We start from the raw sequence: 20,320 nt of genomic DNA, 5'->3' as shown, positions 1-20,320 counted from the left end.
CTTGAGCTGAAGAGCTGAGGGACAGTGCCCAGGCGCAGAGTTCAGGCCCCACGACCGGACCCAAAAAAACAACAACAACAACAACAAAAATAGTGCTTCAAAGGACTTTATCATGAAAGTGAAAGGACAATATAGAGAATCAGACAAAATGGATTTCAGTTGTGTGTCTGATATGATTTGATGAAAAATATAAGTACTAACATTTGAAAGCCAAAAATACAGGAAATATACATTGTAGGAAAAAAGTCCTAGAATGTGTAAAGAACAATTAAAACAATAATAAAAAGCCAAGTTAAAAGTGGCCAATGATTTGACTATACAGTTCTCCAAAATAACACACAAATAATAAGCATGAAAGATATTTGACATCATTAGCCAGCAGAGATATCAAAATAAGGTACCATTTCACATCCCAAGATTACTTTAATAAAAAAGAAAAGAAAAGAAGCATGGGTACAGATGTAGAGATATCACTATATATGCTGACAAGAATGTAAAAATGTTTACATCTGGAATTAGTGTACAGTTCTAATTCTACTCCAAGACTAAAGAGTAATGAAAACATATAAGGGGGAGGGGGTAACAAGTTCAACAAGAAATATACTCACTACCTTATGTAACTATAACCTCTGTGTACATCACCTTGACAATAAAATTAATTTTTTAAAAAATATATGAGAGACTGGGGGCATGGCTTAAATAATAGATTACCTCATCTAGCAAGCATAAGGCCCTGAGTTCAATCTAGTACTGCCAGAAAGAAAACAAGGAAGGAAGGAAGGAAGGGGAAGGAGGAAGGGAGGGGGGAGGAAAGGAAGGGAAGGAAGAAAGAGGGAGAAAGAAGGAAGGAGAGGGAGGGAGAGGAGGAAGGAAAGAGAAGGAAGAAAGGAAAAGAAGACATGCTTACACTAAAACAGTACATAAATGATCATAGTAGCATTATTTACAATATCCCCAAAGTACACGCAACTGAACACTCAGTAACTGATGAAAGGCTAAATGAAATGTTTTATTTCCACAGATTATATTTATGAATAATAAGAAATAACTACTAACCATACACAAATGAAGCTTGAAATCATACCAAATAGAAGCTAGCCTCCAAACACAGTATATTATAATGTCATTTATTTGAAATATCCAGAATAGATGCATTTATAGAGACAGAAGATAGATCAGTAGTTTCCTACAGCTAGACAGTGGAAGGTCAGGAGATGGCAGATTTGAAAGAGTTGGGAGGTTAAAGTTAAGTGGTATCAGGTTTATTCTTTTTTTATTATTGACATCAATTAGTTGTACAAGGGAATTTCATGTTAACAATTCCATTTATGTGTACAGTGCTTCTTCTTCTTTTTTTTTTTTTTTTGGTCCAGTCGTGGGGCCTGAACTCTGGGCCTGGGTGCTGTCCCTCAGCTCTTCAGCTCAAGGCTAGCACTCTACCACTTGAGCCACAGCGCCACTTCTGGCTTTTTTTCTTTTTGCTTATATGGTGCTGAGGAATCGAACCCAGGGCCTCAGGCTTGCAAGGCAAGTGCTCTACCACTGAGCCACCTTCCCAGCCCGTACAGTGCTTCTTGATCATAATCCCCTCTCCATCATTCCTCAGAATCAAGTTTCTTGTGAAGAAAATGTAAATATTCTGAAATTGATTATGATAATGGATGCATATCTGACTATGTTAATGTGCTATAAACTATTAATCTGTACAATTTAAATGAGTTAGCCATATGGTATGTGGAATATATCTCAAAATAGAATTGGAATATCCTGTTATTTAAACCAGAAGATAGATCAGCTGTGCACCTGTGTCTCATACTTGAAATCCTAGGAGGCTGAGACCAGGAAGATTCTTTTTTGAAACCAGCCTAACAGAAAAGTCTGTGAGACTCTTATCTTCAATTAATTAGCAAAATGCTGGACTGCGGGTGTGGCTGAAGGGATAGAGTGCAAGCTGTGAGCAAATGGATCCAAGTAAAAGTGCAAGGACCTGAGTTCAAGCAAGCCCCAATAGTAGAACACACATGTGTGTGTGTGTGTGTGTGTGTGTGTGTGTGTGTGTGTGCGTGTGCATATACACAGAGGACAGATGAAAGGATTTTCAGCTTTTAGATACTCATTTTTCCTTCAGTTATCGATGACTGGTGACAGTCATGTACTATTGAGTTGTGCATTATTGAGTACTATTGTACTATTTAGTACTATGGAAGGAAGGCAGTAAGTCCTAGTGAAGATTTCCCTTGAATCCACTATTGCGTTTTTGGTCACTCTCTTTTTACCTGGTTACATTTCATTTGCTTAACATTCAAATCAGTGTTACCTCATGAAATGCTACTCATTTCATCACCCACAAAACGTAAGTAAGTGGATCTGGGGGCAAAGATCAAATGATAGAATATTTGCCTAGTATATATGAGGCATTAGGGTCAATCTCCAGTTACATGTACACACACACATACATACATGCACGCACACACGTGCACACACACACACACACACACACACACACACACACACACCTTACAATTTAGCCTGGTTTGTAGCCTGATGTCTAGTAATCTCAGCAACTTAAGAAACAGAAGCAAAGGACTGAGAATTTAAGCCCAGCCTAGGCAATAAGGTCAACAAGACCCTTTATGAAAACAAACAAACAAAAGGGCTGGTGACAATTCAGACAGAACCTGCCTGTACTAGGCTCTCTTGGTCCAATCCCCAGTACCACAGAGGAAAAAGAAAAAGAAAGAAAGAAAAATAAACGCGTGAAGGATATACAGAAGTTCAGTTATAGTAAGTAGCTCTTTAATGTCTCATGCCAACATTTTTTAGAAATGGTAGAGATTGAACAGTGATCACACATGCTAAACACATGCTCCTTTACTATGCTACCTACTCTGCCTACCAACCATTGCCCCACTTTGAAAAGCAGTTTGGTGGTATAAATCTGGAACTCTGAAAATACAGTACTACTTGAAGTGATTCCACTATAGAGAGTTCATCCCACTTAATAGAAGCCAGGCATGGTGGAGCACTTAACCCTAGAGTTCAATGAAAGGCCAAATCAGGCCTGATAATCATGCAACTCCTGTTGAGCCATGTGAGGCTGCTCTCCATGGTTCTGAACCATACTTGCACATCAAAATGCAAGCCTACTACACTATTATTTCCTATGTAAATATTTCCCAAATGTTATGAAGCAGCATAAGGAAAAGATGGCAGTGAAAGAAAAATAGAAACAAAGCAGTGGAAATATTCACCAAAAAGCAACCTCTTAGAGATTATGGTAGGAAAAAAAAAAAACATTTAAGATACTTTTCAATACCAAGACACAACAATTTGCCCCTCCCATACAAACACAGAAGATATAACTGTAGGGGAAGCAGGGCAAGATAACAAATCAGGTACTTCTTCTGTTTGACTCTATGAATGAGGAGAGAGAGAGAGTGACCAAGGAGAGACTATATTTCAAAGACAGAAACAAAGGAAGGGCATCAGGAATCATGAAAAAGGAAACGGGACAGCTGAAAAGCATGGAGAAACAGGTAATGGGGGAAAAATATAGAAAATGGTTTACAGTTTTGACCCTAGTTCCCCAGGGCAGGAAGAATTCCATACTCTATTCAGTGCAGAATTTTCTGTGTTTGCTTCCCCCTTCTCTAACACATTTGGGGATACCCCAAGCTTTGAACTCTGCTTCCGCTGAAGGCACACACTGGAGGGTGGACTATATAGGAAGTGGAATTCTACCCACCCACAGTCTGCAAAGCTCCTTGTGAGCAGCAGCAGCTTCTAGTTACACAAAGAAAGGGAAGCTTCTAAAGTGAATGTAGTTGTTCCTGTTATAGTGGCTTGTCTTCTCCTTGCTGAATGGTGCTAGAGATTTAGTTCTCAAGAAACAACTGTTCACAAAGAAGTCAACATAATAAACTGGAAGAGTTATCCATACTAATACAATCACAGATCTCAACCTAGAAACACAAGAAAGAAGAAAACAAAAGGTAATAGGATTCCCCCAAAAGTTTGTAACACAATAACCAAATCCAAAGAAACTAAAATGCCTGAAATGTAAAACAAACAAACAAACAAAAAAACTGTGTGGGTGCTATCCCTAAAGTTTTTGCTCAAAACTAACTTGAGACACACCTCCACTTCTGGCTTTTTTTTTTTTTTTTGGTAGTTAATTGGAGATAATAATATTGTGGGGGCTGGGAAGGCAGCTCAGTGATAGCATGCTTGCCTAGTATGTATAAGGCCCTGTGTTTGATTCCTCTGTACCACATAAGCAAAAAGAAAAAAGCTGGAAGTGGTGCTGTGGTTCAAGTGGTAGAGTGCTAGCCTGAGCAAAAGAAGCTCAGGGAAAGTGCCCAGGCCCTGAGTTCAAGCCTAGGACTGGCAAAAAAAAAAAAAAAAAAAAAAAAAGGTATTACAGACTTTACTACTCAGCTGGCTTTGAACTGTGATTCTTACACTCAACCACATGAGTAGCTAGAATTACAGGCATGAGCCACCAGCACCTGGCTTAAAAGACTACTTTTAAAAATGATCAGTGATACCCAGTGTCAGTGGCTCATGTCTGTAATCCTAGCTTTGATCACGGTTCAAAGCCAGGCCAGGCAAGGAAAGTTTGTGAGACTCTTATCTCCAATAAACCACCAGAAAATCAGAAATGGCACTGTGGCCCAGTGGCAAAGTGCTTGCCTTGAGGTGAAGAGCTCAGGGAGAGTGGACAGTCCCAGAGTTCAAGTCCCACAACCGACGGAGAATTTTTTTAAAAAAAGATCAATGACGACGAGGCATGGTGGCTCAAGTCTGTAACCCTCCCTAGTTAGGGAGCAGAGAACAGGGAAATCACAGAAGCCAGCCAGTCTAGGTATTAAAACATTTCCAAGATTCTATCTCAACCAGTAGCTGGACTCCTTGGCGCCTGCTGTCATCCTCGGTGACACAAAGAAGCACAAGTAGGAGAATCACAGCCCATTTCAGCCTGGGCATAGAACTCAGACCCTACTTCCAAGAAAACAAAAGTGTAAATGGCCTGAAGGTGTGACTCAAGTGGTAAAACACTTGCCTATAAAGCATGAAGCTCTGAGTTCAGTCTCTAGTAACACACACACACACACACACACACACACACACACACACACACGATCAATGACCTCCAAGAGGGCGCAAACAAACAAGTAAATGGGGAAGGAAGGTGGCTTAGTGATAGAGTACTTGCCTTGCATGCACGAAGCTCTGGGTTCGATTCCTCAGTACCACATACACAGAAAAAGCCAGAAGTGGTGCTATGGCTCAAGTGGTAGAGTACTAGCCTTGAGCAAAACAAAAAAGCTCAGTGACAGTGCCCAGGTCCAGAGTTCAAGCTCCAGGACTGGCAAAACAAACAAACAAATGAATTAATAAAGTTTTATTTACAAAGTCAGTGTCCTTAGTAGATACCAGGATACTCAGGTATTTTTTCTGACTTTTTGTTGTTGTATTTTCTAGTTCTTTTTTTTTTTTAAATACTGAATGTTTTATTGAACTCAGGGCTTCATACCTACTGGGGAGGTACTTTACCATTTGAGTCATGCCTCCAGACCTATAGTATTTAAATTTTACTTTATTGTAATGATGTTGTACAGAGGGGTTACAGTTACATGAGTAAGGCAATGAGTACATTTCTTGTACAACATTGTTACCTCTTCCCTTGTTGTTCTCCCACTATCCCTTTCCTCTCACACCTCCCTCAGTCCTCCCTCTCCCCCACCCAAAGTTGTAAAGTTCATTTCCAATATACTGTCTTGTGGGTATCCTTGTTGCAATGAGTCATCCCATGTCCTTGTTTCAGCATTTTGTTTTTCCCCTTCCCCTCCCCAAATTAGACAAATGTATATACAAGATGCAGGGTACCAAAAAAGCACAGTGACAACAGGGAATATACCAGAGTAGGAAGAACATACAAAGGAAACAAAAATTCACATAGTATATTTAAACCAACAACAACAAAGAAAGACCTCTTGTGTCCCTATCTGGGGGTTCATTTCACTTAGCATCATCTTATATGGTCATATGTACATAGCTTTTGAGCTTTTCTGCTCATCTGATAAAATTATCCTAGACATATACTAATTGTTGCAAATAAGGGAAACCATGGGTCCTATATTTCTTTGGGTCTGGCTTATTTCACTTAATATGATTTTTTTCAAGTCTTTCCATTTCCTAACAAATGGGGTGGTGTCATTCTTTCTGATGGAAGCATGGAATTCATATCTTAGCTATGGAGACTAATGCTACAGTAAACATAGTTGTGCTGGCAGCTTTAGTATGGCCTTGTTTGTGATCATTTGGGTAAATGCCCAAAAGTGGGATTGCTGGGTTGTAGGGGAGCTCTATGTAGAGTCTTTTGAGGAACCTCCATACTTCTTTCCAAACTGGTTAAACAAGTTTACACTCCCACCAACAGTGCAGTAAGGTTCCCTTTTGGCCACATCCCCTCCAGCATCTGTTGTTATTAGCTTTCTTGCTTATAGACATTCTAACTGGGGCTGGGAAGGTGGCTCAGTGGTAGAGCGCTTGCCTTGTATGCCTGAGGCCCTGGGTTCGATTCCTCAGCACCACATAAGCAAAAAGAAAAAACCCGGAAGTGGCGCTGTGGCTCAAGTGGTAGAGTGCTAGCCTTGAGCTGAAGAGCTGAGGGACAGCGCCCAGGCCCAGAGTTCAGGCACCACGACCAGAAAAAAAAAAAAAAAAAAAAAACAAAAAACATAATAGACATTCTAATTGGGGTGAGGTGGAGTCTCAATGTTGTTTTAATTTGCATTTCTTTTATGGCCAGAGAAGTTGAGAATTTCTTCATGTGTCTGTTGGCCATTCTTATTTCTTCTTCAGAGAAGTCTCTCTTTAAGTCTTTAGTCCACTAATTAATGGAGCAGTTGTTTCTTTGGGGATTTGTTTTTGGAGGACTTAGTTTTTTTTTTTTTTTTTTTTTGTCGGTCGTGGGGCTTGAACTCTGGGCCTGGGCGTTGTCCCTCAGCTCTTCAGCTCAAGGCAAGCGCTCTACCACTTGAGCTACAAGCCACTTCCGGTTTTCTGGTGGTTTATTGGAGATAGGAGTCTCACAGTCTCTCCTGCCCGGGCTGGCTTTGAACCGCGATCCTCAGATCTCAGCCTCCTGAGTAGCTAGGATTACAGGCGTGAGCCACCAGCGCTCGGCTGAGGACTTAGTTTTTTGAGTCCTAAGTATATTTTAGATCTGAGACTCCTGTCTGTTGTATAGCTAGTGAAGATCTTCTCTCAGTCCATGGACTTTCTATTGATCTTACTAGCTATGTCCTTTGCCATGCAGAAGCTCTGCAGTTTAATGTAGTCCCATTTGTAAACCTTTCTTTGATTTATTGTGTTTCTGGATCTTCATTAAGAAAATTTCTGCCTTTGCCAAGGAACCCTAGAGTTTCTCCTATTCTTCTTGTAATATTTTCAGGGTATCTGCTTTTACTCCAAGCAGACCTACATTTTTCTAGAAACTTTTATTTTTTGGCCAGTCATGGGGCTTGAACTTTGGGCCTGGGCACTGTCCCTCAGCTCTTCAGCTTAAGGCAAGGATCTACCACTTGTGCCATAGCTCCACTTCCAGTTTTCTGGTGATTAATTGGAGAGAAGAGTCTCACAGATTTTCCTGCCAGGGCTGGCTTTGAAGTGTGATCCTCAGATCTCATCCTCCTGAGTAGCTAGGATTACAGGTGTGAGCCACTGGTGCCTGGCTAGAAACTTTTTAATTTCATATAGTAAATCCATGTTTTTGTTCAGAATATCTGTTTATTGCTATTTTAATACCTACAGGATCTGTGGCAAAAGCTATTCTGTCATTTGAGTTGTTGGTAATATGCATCTTTTTTTCCACCTTGATCATTTACTAGGGTTTAATTACAGTAACTTTCCTGAAGAATAAGCTTTTATTTTTTTATTTCCACAATAATTGTTTGGTGTTTTCTATTAGATTCATTTCTGCTCTTAGTTTTGCTTTTGTTCTACGTTTCTCCTGTTTGTCTTTCTCCTCCTCCTCTGCTTTCTTCTCCTACTCTTCTTCCTTTTCCTTCTTTTGTACCTGCTAAGATCCTTGATCTTAGAATTTTCTTATATCTAAGAATCTTCCTTTGAGGCTATTATAGGAATGAGGATTATTCCACCCTCTAAAGTTTCCCTGGAACGAGCAGATAATAACAGGCAAAAGGCATACAAATGTATTTAACATGCATGGGGGGAAAATCACTGGATAATGTTTGCCTAATAACCAGGGACATACAGATATTTCTCTGCAGGGGAGCAGGAGCAGAGTGTAAGGGGGTGTTACAAGAAGCAGCACCAGAGGGCTCATTGCTCTTCCTCTTCCTAAATACACACACGAACAAAAGACCAGGTGAGAACATAACATGAATCTAGTCATTAGGAACTCTCACCAGAAACTGTCAGCAGGCACTTTAGTCTGGGTTTCTTTTTTTTTTTTTTTTTTTTGGGTCCGGTCGTGGGGTCTGAACTCTGGGCCTGGGCACTGTCCCTCAGCTCTTCAGCTCAAGGCTAGCGCTTTACCACTTGAGCCACAGCGCCACTTCCGGCCTTTTTCTTTTTGCTTATGTGGTGCTGAGGAATCGAACCCAGGGCCTCAGGCATGCAAGGCAAGTGCTCTACCACTGAGCCACCTTCTCAGCCCAGTCTGGGTTTCTTAGCTTCTAGAACTATGGAAATTTTTTTTCTGTTGTTTAACTCGTCTAGTCTAATTTGTAATATTTTGTCTAATTTGTGTGAATTTATTTTAGCAGCCCAAACAGACAAATAATATTAAGGTATCATACTTCTGATTTTTGTTTCATTCTGTTGTAGTCAGATAACACTTTCTACAAGATTATAATTTTAGCCGGGCACTGGTGGCTCACGCCTGTAATCCTAGCTACTCAGGAGGCTGAGATCTGAGGATCACAGTTCAAAGCCAGCCCGGGCACGAAGAGACCATGAGACTCCTATCTCCAATAAACCACCAGAAAACCGGAAGTGGTGCTGTAGCTTAAGTGGTAGAGCGCTCGCCTTGAGCTGAAGAGCTGAGGGACAGCGCCCAGGCCCAGAGTTCAAGCCCCACGGCCGACCAAAAAAAAAAAGATTATAATTTTAACCAGGCATGAGCTTATATCGTTGCAAATGTAACCCATTGCCGATTGCTGCTACCTACTGTTAGGGTTTTGTTGTTGTTGTTTGTTTGTTTGTTGTTTGTTTTTTGGTCACGGGGCTTGAACTCTGTGCCTGGGCGCTGTCCCTCAGCTCTTCAGTTCAAGGCTAGCACTCTACCACCTGAGCCACAGCACCACTTCTGGTTTTCTGGTGGTTAATTGGAGAGAAGAGTCTCATGGGTTTTCCTGACTGAGCTGGCTTTGAACTGCAATCCTCAGATCTCAGCCTCCTGAGTAGCTAGGATTATAGGCATGAGCCACAAGCACCCAGTTCTGTTAGGGTTTTGATCTTAGAATTTATATGTTATCCCCAGGGTCATAAATTATAAATATTTATAGGTGGAACCTTTGGAAGGTGATTAGGGCATCAGGGCAGAATCCTTAGGAAAGGCTTAGTCCAGTCATGGGTTAATATATTAAAGCCTTATAGAGGAAGTGGTTTTATTATAAAAGGAGCTCTGAGCTAAGCTATAACTCGAGCTCAGCAATCTCAGATTTGTCTGACATGGACAGGCTCAAGATTTGAGTCTTAGCACAGCAAAAATAAGACAAGAGCTAGGCATGATGGTTCATACCTGTAATTTTGGCATTCAGGACTGTAAGGCAGAAGTAATATGGTTATACATGTGAGATCATAATGAGACTCTGTCTCAAAGAAAACAAAAACAAAACCCAAAGCAAAAAACAAGAAGAAAAACAACAGAACTCTCTGTCACACTTGCTGTCTCTGTCACAGTGGCACTCTGCAAAAGGTTCCCAACAGCAGCAAGATCTCTGCCAGACGTAGCCCTAGAGCCTGCATGACATTGAATTAAACCTCTATTCTTTAAAAATTACCCAGTCTCAAGACTTTCTCATTGCAAGAAAAAATGGACTAAATCACCTACTAAACTCACTAGTTTTTCGAAGACAGTTGCTACTTTATCTGTCAAGCAGATTTGGAATTTTAACGATTTCCAGAGGCTGGGTTCCATTCCTTAGTACCACATAAACAATGACCGAAGTAGAGCTGTGCCTCAAGTGGTAAAGTGCTAGCCTTGAACAAAAGAAGCCCTAGGACAGTGCCCAAGCCCTGAGTTCAAGCCCCAGGACTAGCAGAAAAAAATGTAGAGGCTGGTAATGTGGCTTAGTGCTACAGTGTTTGCCTAGCATGCACAAAGCCCTGGGTTTAATTTCTCAGTACTACATAAAGAGAAAAGACTGGATGTGGCACTGTGGCTCAAGTGGTAGAATACTAGCATTGAGCAAAAGAAGCTCAGGGATAGTGCTCAGACCCTGAGCTGAAGCCCCAGGACAGGCAGGAAAAAAGAAAACACGCAGATGGCAAAGGACATAGCTAGCAAGATAAATAGGAAGCCCAAAGAATGGGAGATTTTTACTAGCTATGCATCAGACAAGGGCCATATCTAAAATATACTCATAGCTCAAAAAATTAAAGAAACAACAACCCGATCAATAAATAATCTAAGGACTTGAAGAAAGACTTCTACAAAGAAAAAATTGCCAATGGACACATGAAGAGATGCTATGTGCATAAGATCATATAAAATGATGCTTATTGAAATGAACTCCAAGAAATGGAAGAAGGGTTTTTTTTAATTATACTGTTTCAGTTCTTTTTTTCTTTTCTTCTTTTTTGGTTTATTCCCTTCTGTCACTGTTTTTTATTTCTGTACCCTTTGTCTTGTATTTGGGGAGGGGGAGGTGAAATCCATCAGACACTAAGTTGGAAATTAACTATATTTTTTTGGAAGGTGGGAATTCAATATGGGAAACTGGGAGATAATGAGGAAGGGGTGACACTATTCAAAAGGAAATGTACTTGTTACCTGACTCGTGTAACTGTAACCCCTCTATACATCACTTTTACAATAAAATTTAAAAGAAAAAGAAAACATGCAGAATATAAAGCAAAATATTTCTGTGGCCTTTACTTTTTTTTTTTTTTTTGTCGGTCGTGGGGCTTGAACTCTGGACCTGGGCACTGTCCCTCAGCTCTTCAGCTCAAGGCGAGCGCTCTACCACTTGAGCTACAGTGCCACTTCCGGTTTTCTGGTGGTTATTGGAGATAGGAGTCTCACAGTCTTTCCTGCCCGGGCTGGCTTTGAACTGTGATCCTCAGATCTCAGCCTCCTGAGTAGCTAGGATTACAGGCGTGAGCCACCAGCGCCCGGCTTGGCCTTTACTTTTTTTTTTTTTTGGTCCGGTTGTGGGGCCTGAACTCTGGGCCTGGGCACTGTCCCTCAGCTCTTCAGCTCAAGGCTAGCGCTCTACCACTTGAGCCACAGCGCCACTTCTGGCTTTTTTCTTTTTGCTTATATGGTGCTGAGGAATCGAACCCAGGGCCTCAGGCTTGCAAGGCAAGCGCTCTACCACTGAGCCACCTTCCCAGCCCCTTGGCCTTTACTTTTGTATCCATTGCTTTAGTACATTTGCTAGGTCTAACAGGGATATTATACTTTCTTTGAGGATCAGTTTAATTAGCATTAATAACTACTTTCATTTTTTTTCTTTTTTTTGTTTTGCCAGTCCTGGAGCTTGAACTCAAGGTCTGGCACTGTCCCTGAGCTTCTTTTGTTCCAGGCTAGCACTCTACCCCTTAAGCCACAGCACCACTTCCAGCCTTTTCTGTTTTGTGATACTGAGGAATCGATCCCAGCCCTATTTAGCTTAACTTTAAATCAGCCTATCCACGTGGAAGTGACTCTTGCCTTAATAGAATTCTTGTATAGGATGAAGTACATAAATATAGTTTTAACCTTGGCCAGCTGTTGCTGACAGTACTAAATGGTATCAAGTTTATTTTTGCTCCAAGTGAGCAAAGGTGTTCTTACAGGGAGGCATCTCAAACGGGAAACTGGCATGATTTTCTAATGTAAATGTGAGCCATTTGTTTCTTTTGTGCAAAGTTGTTAATTTATTTTGAGATGTTTCTGTGAAAGGAAGAAATGTTTGTAGGTAATTGTTTAAAAGAAAGATCTAGTCAGGCAGCGGTGGCTCACGCCTATAACCCTAGCTACTCAGGAGGCTGAGATCTGAGGTTCACGGTTCGAAGGCAATCCTGGCAGGAAAATCTATGAAATTCTTATCTCCAATTAACCACCAGAAAACCAGAAGTAGCACTGTGGCTCAAAGTAATAGAGTGCTAGCATTGAGCAAAAAGACCCCAAAGACAGTGTTCAGGTCCTGAGTTCAAGCCCCTTGACCTGAAAACAAGAATGCTCAAGGGTAAGGAGGGATGGGGAAGAATGATGAAAGTTGGAATGACATTGATCAAGATGCATTATTATAAACTACTTTTTGGAATGGTAACCTCTTTGTGCAAGTTCTTAAACATAAATTTTTTAAATATAAGAATGATCTGAGCCCGGAGATGGTGGCTCAAGCTTGTAATCCTAGCTACTCAGGAGGCTGAGATCTGAGGATTGCAATTCAAAGCCAGCAAGGGCAAGAAAGTCTGTGAGACTCTTATCTCCAGTTAACCACCAGAAAACCGGAAGTGGCACTGTGGTTCAAATGGTAGAGCACTTGCCTTGAGCTGAAGAGCTCAGGGACAGTGCCCAGGCCCAGAGTTCAAGCCCCATGACTGACGAGAAAGAAAGAAAGAAAGAAAGAAAGAAAGAAAGAAAGAAAGAAAGAAAGAAAGAAAGAAAGAAAGAAAGAAAGAAAGAAAGAAAGAAAGAAAGAAAGAAAGAAAGAAAGAAAAGAATGATCTGAGCTGGGCACCAGTGGCTCGATCCTGTAATCCTAGCTACTCAGGAAGCTGATATCTGTGGATAGCAGTTCAAAGCCATCCCAAGCAGGAAAGTCTGTGAGACTCTTATCTCCACCAGAAAACCAGAAGTGGCACTGTGGCTCAAGTGGTAGATGCTCACCTTAAGCTGAAAAGCTGAGGGACAGTACCCAGGCCCAGGGTTCAAGCCCATGACCAAAAAAAAAAAAAAGACCTGACTGGATGTGCTGGTGTAAAACTGTAATCTCAAGCCCTGTGACTCACTCCTGTAATTCCAACTACTCAGGAGGCTGAGGATTACAGTGTTATATGGGAACTCAATCGATGAGAAATAGAGAAACCACATCTTGATGTTAGGTTTTTAAAAAGAGATAGCCGAGTAAGAACTGCACCACACACGTGGTATTTAGGTAAGGGGTAGGTTTATTCAGTAGACCTGCTGGGACCAGGCAAGGGTGGCACTCCACGGGGCTGAGAAAGGCCTGGGAATGAGAGAGAGCTGGGAAGAGAGGAAAGAGAGAGAAAAGAGCAGAGAGAGGGGTAAGAACAGTAGCACTCACGTGGTATTCAGGTAAGGGGTAGACCTGCTGGGACCAGGCAAGGTTGGCACTCCACGTGGCTGGGAAAGAGAGAGAGCAAGAGAGCAAGAAAAGAGCAGCAAGAGCTAGAAACGAACAGAGAGAGAAAAAAGAGAGAGTCGGGGCCTGGGCTAGCCCTTATGTAGGGTATGGGTGGGGAAAGGTGTGGCCACATCAAATTCAGATGTGACCTCAGCGGATGCAGATGTGACCTCTTCCAGGTGTCCCAGTTGCCTAGGTAATGCAGGTACTGGGTGGAGACTTTGCTGCGAGGAGGGTGGAGTCTGCTCGCCATCCAGGAGCGGACCTTACACTTGAGAGGTCGAATTAAGAGTCTTTATTAGAAAGCCAGTGACTACAGGTGGACTCTTGTCCGAGAAACCTTATACAGTTATTACAGAACTTATAAAGACAAAAAAACACACCAAGGCAGATTCCACACAGTATGGGAACTAGCAAAACTTGTTTTACTAAAGCAGGTTATCTAGGGGGAACAATCAAGGACAACCAAGGGCAAGTATTCTCTGAAGAAAATTTCCCTGGAGCTAAACAACTCAGGACACACCTGCAATTTAAAGAGTATCATCTTTGTATTGCATAACACCCACAACACAGCTGCAGATCAAAGGAAGTCCTATATCACCTCTAGATTTCTTGAGCTGTGTGAAAATTTCCCAGTATCTAGTAAGATGCCAAAATGGCAATGAGTACAAGATGGCATTACCTAGAGTCAGTATCCATATTTCAGCAGTTCATAGCCAGCCTGGATAGGAACATCTGTGAGACTCTTGTCTCCAATTAAGCACCCAAAACTTAGAAGTAGAGGTGTGACTCAAGTGGTAAGAGCTCCAGCCTTGACTGAAAAAATTAAAGTACAATGTTCAGGTCCTGAATTGAAGTATATGAGTGTGTGATGAGTGTGTGTGTGTGCGTGCCTAAAAGGTTGTTTCTGTTTGTTTGTTTGTAGTGTTTGAATTCTGGGCCTGTGCGCTATCCCTCAGCTCTTCAGCTCAAGGTGAAGGCTCTACCACTTGAGCCACAATACCACTTCCAGTTTTCTGGTGGTTAATTGGAGATGAGTCTTACGAACTTTCCTGCCTGGGCTGGCTTTGAACCATGATCCTCAGATCTCAGCCTCCTTAGTAGCTAGGATTACAGGTGTGACCCCTTCCCCCCCTGCTGAAAAGTTGAAGACCCTCACTTCAATCCTCAGTACTGCAAAAAGGAGGAGGAAAGAAAGATCAATGGCCTGATGTAAATGGTTGGACCAAGAATAGGCAGCATTGTGAATTACAAAGCAGGTGATCACCTAGAATAAGATGTAAAAACTACACATATACTACCTTGCCTCCAGCAGTTGATAACATTCTTTCAAATAGCAGCCTGTGGACCACAAACAACAAAGAAAGTACAGATAGGAAGTAGACTAAGAAATGCGGAAGGTCATTTCAGGAACAGGTAAAAAAAAAAAAAAAAGAAACCCAAGTACTGACCCAGGATGGAGTTTCCAAAATCGGTGTCCAGCTACATTTTCCAGGTTACAATACCCCAATTGAATTAGTCCCTAACCCATTCCTAGATGTTACAATTTTTGTTGTTTTGTTTTTGATCATACCAAGATCTTACTACGTAGACCAACCTGGCTTGGAACTTAAGATCTTTCTGCTTCAGCCTCCTGAGTATTGAGATTACTGGCATGTATTGTCACACACCTGACACAATTTGTGATTCTTAATCCAATGCTTTCTATGCAACAGTAAGGGAACTTTAAAAGGTAGGTCAAAGGAAAGTCAAACATGATCAGAGTTGGAACTCACAGGAGTGGATTCATTTTTGCAAGAGCAGGTTGTTATAAAAAAAAATAGGGGGGGGGAGGATGGGAAGGGAAAACAAAGGAGGAGGCTACAATGCTTGATAAGAAATGTACTCATTATCTTGCCCATGTAATTGTAACCCCTCTATACAGTATTTTCACAATAAAAAATTTTAAAAAAAATAGAATGGGGGCTGGGAATGTGGCCTAGTAGTAGAGTGCTTGCCTAGCATGCATAAAGCCCTAGGCGCCATTCCTCAGTAGCACACAAAAAGAAAAAGCGAGAAGTGGCACTGTGGTTCAAGTGGTAGAGTGATAACCTTGAACAAAAAGAAGTTCAGGGACAGTGCCCAGGCCCTGAGTTCAAGACTCAGTACTGGCAGAGAGAGAGAGACAGACAGACAGACAGACAGACAGACAGACAGGCTCTATCCCAGTCTTCTGCTTTCTTTCTGCACAAGGATGATTTTCTTTGTTTCTCTGCATGTTCTGATATAGTCAGTGTTAGGTTTTTAAAAAGAGGTAGGCGAGTAAGAACAGCACCACGCACGTGGTATTCAGGTAAGGGGCAGGTTTATTTAGTAGACGTGCCAGGACCAGGCAGGTATACTAAACACTCCACGAGGGCACGAGGGTGGCAAAAGGGAGCGTCTGGCCCTGGGTTAGGCCTTATATAGGGTAGGGGGGCGGGGAAAGGTGTGTCCAGGTAAAGGAAATGGGACCAGGTAAGAGGTGGGACCAGGTGGGAGAAAGGTGTGGCCACATCTGATTCAGATGTGACCTCAGCGGATGCAGATGTGACCTCTTAAATGTGACCTCTTTCAGGTGTCCCAGTTGCTTAGGTAACACAGGTACTGGGCGGGGTCTGCTTGCCATCCAGGAATGGATCTTATAGCCAGAGACCCTGCCAGGAAGACCTTGACAGGAGCCCTTATCAGGAGGGCATCATGACCCCAAAAGACTGGATCATGGTGGCTTTATAAGAAGAGTAAGAGAGACTACAGGACATACATGTCCATGTTCTCTGCCTCTTGCCATGTGATGTCCAGCAACACTTTGAGACTCTGCCAGCAAGAGGGTCATTACCAGATACAGCCCCATGACCTTTTACCAGAATCATGAATTTCTATATAAAGTTATACAACCACAACCAGTAGCTGTAGTAATGCAACCTGACAAATACAATCTTACTTTTTTTCCCCTTTCTCTTTTTCTGAGACTTATATTTTGGGATATATTTTAACCAAATATACACATTTTTGTCAATGTCAAACTGAAACAAAATATTTCCTAAAAAACAGTGCTCAAGGGGCTGGGAAGATGACTCAGTAGTAGAGTGCTTGCTTTGCATGCATGAGGCCCTGGGTTCGATTCCTTAGCACCACCGAAAAAGCCAGAAGTGGTGCTTTGGCTCAAGTGGTAGAGCTCTAGCCTTGAGCTGAAGAGCTGAGGGACAGCAACCAGGCCCAGAGTTCAGGCCCCCTGACCGACAGAAAACAAACAAACAAACAAAACAGTACTCAATAGCTGGCACTGGTGGCTCACACCTGTAATTCTAGCAACTCAGGAGGATGAGAGCTGAAGATCACCGTTCAAAGCTAGCCCAGGCAGGAAAGTCTGTGAGACTCTTATCTCCAATTAACCACTATGGTTCAAGTGGTAGAGCATGCTTGCCTTGAGCTGAAGAGCTCAGGGACAGCCCAGACCCACAGTTCAAACCCATAACTGACCAAACAAACAAACAAAGAAACAAAAAAAGTACTCAACAGAATGCCAGTGGCTCTTGCCTCTAGCCCTGGCTAAGCAGGAGGCTGAGGTCTAAGGATTTTGGTTGGAAGCTATCCTAGGCAGTAAAGTCCCTGAGACTTTTATCTTCTACTATCCCATAAAAAGCTGGAAGTAGAGCTATGGCTCAAGAAGTAGAGTGCCAGTATTGAGTTCTAAAAGCTAAGGATGGTGCTTTGGCCCCAGTACTAGCACAGGTGCACATGTGTGTGTGTTCACACACACAAAGAAAGAGCCAAGATGTATTTCTGCCATTTAAATCACAGATACATGGACTGTGAGACCTACAAAGTAGATTTTCTTAACTGGGTTAATCCATGTAAAGAACAATTCCTGACAAGGAGTATAGGTTTAGGGAGTATAAGCTATTGACTATGAGTGTCTAAGGATACATTAAAAAGCAGTTGTTCACTGGGTGCCGGTAACTCATGCCTGTCATCCTAAGTTACACAGGAGCCTCAGACCTGGAGGATCAAGGTCCAAAGCTAACCTAGGCAAGACAGTTTGCAAGACTTCATCTCCAGTTAACTAGAAACTTGGCTAAAGTAGAAGAAAGCCAGCCATGAGCAAGAAAGCTGAGTGAGAGAGTAAAGATCTGAATTTAAAACTAGCGCTGGCACAAAAAAATAATCAGGAAAAAGTGAAAAATGTTATGTAGAAAAATGAGTGTGATAACTGACTCAGGGATGGGTTGTAAGGTCTTATAGTGTGAGAAGCATTTATTTATGGCTTAGAGATTCTAAGTTTGAATATGCTTGTATACCAGACAATGGGCCAAGAAATACTTAAAAGAATATCTAGTATCCAAACACCTTTTGAAATTAGTGAAATTATTTTTGAAATAATTGTGATGAAAATAGTCAATTTGCTTCAAACTGGCATCTAAATTGTTACCAATAGCATGGAGCAAGCAACCACTTCACTAAAAGTTCATCTTTGCCAACATATGTAACGTTTCTTCTGTCTTTTTTCCTAGTTCATCTCAACCAGCTGATTTTATTTGGTTTTCATTTACTAACTTGACGAATACCCAGGCAGTGATCCCAGTTTAGGTTTAAACTTTGCTCTAAATGCTTGAATAATGACCCAGATTCTGTCTCCTTAAAAATCACAGCTTTGGCTTGGCACTGGCGTCTCACATTTATAATCCCTACCTACCCAGGAATATGAGATCTGGGGATCAAAGTTTGAAGCTAACCCAACAGATAAATCCAAGAAACTCGTCTCCAATTAACCAGCAGAAGCCAGAAGTGGAGATGTGGCTCAAGTAATAGAACACAGTCATCATCAAAAAAGACAAGCAGGAAGGTGAGGCCCTGAGTTCAAGCCCCAATACCAGCCCAAATCAAAACAAAAACAGCCTTTATATTTAGCCTAACATCAGTCAGTCCCTACTCAAATAGATGCGAGTTTCTCTGTTAGCCAGGGATCCAGAAGCAACCAGAATCTGCTTGGGTCTCCTGGGCACCTGTAATCCCAGATACTTGAGAAGTGGAATCATGAGGCTCTGAGTTCAAACCCCACTTCTGAAAACAAAAACCAATATAAAGCTCATAAAATAAAGTGAAGTTTCACTGAGAATTTCTCAATGTGGGTGCTTATGTTGGTATCTTCTTTTATATAGTTTTCTCTACCCTGAAAAGAGAGACTAACCAATAAATATTCCATACTAAGAATCTAAAAAAATCAGAGCTATTCAGTGTGACTCCAATTGTTTCAGTGGTCCCTTCTGTTTTCCCTCCTTGAAAACAGGCCAGAAACACTTTGTAAAAATTATAGATGTCTAAATGCTAAAACAAGGACACAGGATGACCCATTTCAACAATGATACCCACAAGACAGTATATTGGAAATGAGCTTTCCAACTTCAGGCGGGAGTGGGGAGGAGTATGGGATGTGAGGAGGGAAGGGATAGTGGGACAACAACAAGGGAAGGGGTAACAATGATCAACAAGTAATGCACTCATTGTCTTACTCATGTAACTGTAACCCCTCTGTACAACATCTTTACAATAAAATTTTTTTAAATTATAGATGTCACCAGAACAACTATGTTTATCGCAGCATTATTTATCATAGCTAAGATATGGAACCAACCTAGATGCCCCTCAGTAGATGAATGGATCAAGAAAATGTGGTATGTATACACACACACACACACACACACACACACACATACACACACACACACAATGGAATTCTATGACTCCCAGAAAGAATGATATCGCCCCATTTATTAGGAAATGGAAAGACCTGGAAAAAATTATAATAAGTGAAGTAAGCCAGGCCCAAAGAAACATAGGTCCTATCATTTCCCTTATTTGCAATAACTAATATATGTCTAGGACTAGCAAAAAAGGTCAAAGGCTATGTACACATGACAATAGATGATAAGTGAAATGAACCCCAAGATAGGGACACACGTGGTTTTTTCTTTCTTATAACGTACTATGTGATTTTTGTTGTTGTTGTTGTTTTGGTATGTTCTTCCCCCACAGTATAACCCCTGTTTTCACTGTATTTGATTCCGGTGTCCTGTATCTTGGATATGTATTTCTGTAATTTGGGGAGGGGAATGGAAATAAAAAAACGCTGAAATAAGGATGCAGGTTGATGCCCATGTAATGGTAACCCCTCTGTACAGTATTTTCACAATAAAAAATAAATTAAAAAAAAAAAGGATACAGGTTGACCCATTGTAACAATGAAATGTGTAAGACACAATGTTGAAAATGAACTTTATAACTTTGGGGGTGGGAGGAAGTTGGGGAGGTGGGCAGGGAAGGGATGGCAGGGGAAAAACAAAGAGGGGGTAACAATGCTGGATAGGAAATGTACTCATTCCCTTACTCATGTAACTATAACCCCTCTGTACAGTATTTTTACAATAAAATACATAAAATATAGATGTATGTATCTTTTATAATTATAGTGTCATCTTTGTTTTAAGGTAAGAAAGGTCTAGAATTCTGTCTCAGTGGTAAAGGCTCTCCTTGCCTATCAAGGAGAAGGACCTAGGTTCAAGTCCAGTACTGAAATAGGCAACTCAGTATTAGAAGGCTTTTGTCAGGCTGTGGAGCATGGCTCCACTGGTAGAGTATCTGCCTAGTAAACATGAGGCACTGAGTTCAAAGGTCAGAACATGGTAAATTATATAGGACTCTAGGTATTTACATGCAGTGAGACCAAAGGAGGATGTTCTTAAGAGAGGAAC

The 20,320-nt window shown here is 41.5% G+C and overlaps 1 long non-coding RNA gene across 4 annotated transcripts in view; it reads left to right on the top strand.

Moving 5' to 3' along the window:
* LOC138831585 (uncharacterized) overlaps positions 1–19,852 on the top strand; it is a 31,525-nt gene extending 11,673 nt beyond the window's left edge. For 3 of the 4 annotated variants that reach the window (XR_011373388.1, XR_011373386.1, XR_011373387.1), the window contains 2 exons: positions 18,269–18,414; positions 19,141–19,852. This is a non-coding gene — a long non-coding RNA (uncharacterized lncRNA). Of the gene's footprint in view, positions 1–18,220; positions 18,415–19,140 lie in introns of all 4 variants that reach the window. The other variant, XR_011373385.1, reaches the window with a different exon arrangement.
* Positions 19,853–20,320: the final 468 nt, after the last annotated feature.

The sequence above is a fragment of the Dipodomys merriami genome, unplaced genomic scaffold, assembly GCF_024711535.1.
Source record: "Dipodomys merriami isolate MVZ:Mamm:240054 unplaced genomic scaffold, mDipMer1.0.p SCAF_2, whole genome shotgun sequence".
Classification (NCBI taxonomy): domain Eukaryota; kingdom Metazoa; phylum Chordata; class Mammalia; order Rodentia; family Heteromyidae; genus Dipodomys; species Dipodomys merriami.
Note: the sequence above shows the minus strand (reverse complement) of the source record. Positions and strands in the feature narration are given on the sequence as shown.